We start from the raw sequence: 1,028 nt of genomic DNA on the forward strand, positions 1-1,028 counted from the left end.
AAGTGAGAAAATAACTACTATGATACAGACTAATAAAATAAGTACAAAGTGATTCAAAACCACAAGCTGGGGAAAATGACCATAAGTAGCTAAATCAAGAGAATGTCACCAAAGAGATTTAAAAATGATTTAAAGCAACAACTACAGAAAGATGCAAATCTATTTTGAAGAGAGTACATAACTGCAAAGATCAAACAACAAAGACTAAAGGATTACAAAGATATGCAGAGAAAATGATGCAGAATAAACAGATTCAGGGAGATGGATTACTATTCCAAAACAAGACCTACAAAGAAAAATCCTGAAGACCAATGGCTACAAAATGATATCACCTATCATCAACATAATTTCAAGAGAGATAGATTTGCAGGAAGATTTAAAACGATCTAAAAGAAGGAAAATGACTACGCAGAATAACTAAAAACAGACCTAATAATTACAAAGAGAGACAAAGAGATGCAGAACAACTTCAAAGAGCCATCTCTTCAGCGAGATGCAAAGCAATTTTAAAGATAAAAAATGTCCACAAAAAGAAAATAACTGTCCCCACAAGAAGCCCCAGAACAAACAGATATGTTGAATGAATAAAATGAGATTCAGATGACTTCAAAGACACAGAGAGATGCAAAAAAACTACAAAGACCAGATGACTCCACAAATAATGTAAAACATAAATATGTAAAATAACTACAGAAGAGATTGCTTTGAAATGGTTTTCAATGTCAAAAAGATAGGACAAACTTAATCAGCAAGTACAACGACAGTGCGATATGAAAAATAATTTCAGTGATGGAAAATTCCCATAGGGGAATTTAAAATGTGTACAGAGACAAAAAAAAAAAACCACCTCAAAGAGAGACAAGAGTACACAGACATGCATAAAACAGTCACGCACTGAGATGTAATGAGTACATGGACACGCTGCTTGTAGTCATTTTGTGTTTCTTCGAGTCTCACCGTCTAGTTCTTTTGTCACAGAGGGTCTCATAGTCTTACAGGCTACTTTAAGTTACAAACCGTAGCGTTTA

The sequence above is a fragment of the Haplochromis burtoni genome, unplaced genomic scaffold (assembly GCF_018398535.1).
Source record: "Haplochromis burtoni strain Fernald_Lab_line unplaced genomic scaffold, NCSU_Asbu1 Contig_2929, whole genome shotgun sequence".
Classification (NCBI taxonomy): domain Eukaryota; kingdom Metazoa; phylum Chordata; class Actinopteri; order Cichliformes; family Cichlidae; genus Haplochromis; species Haplochromis burtoni.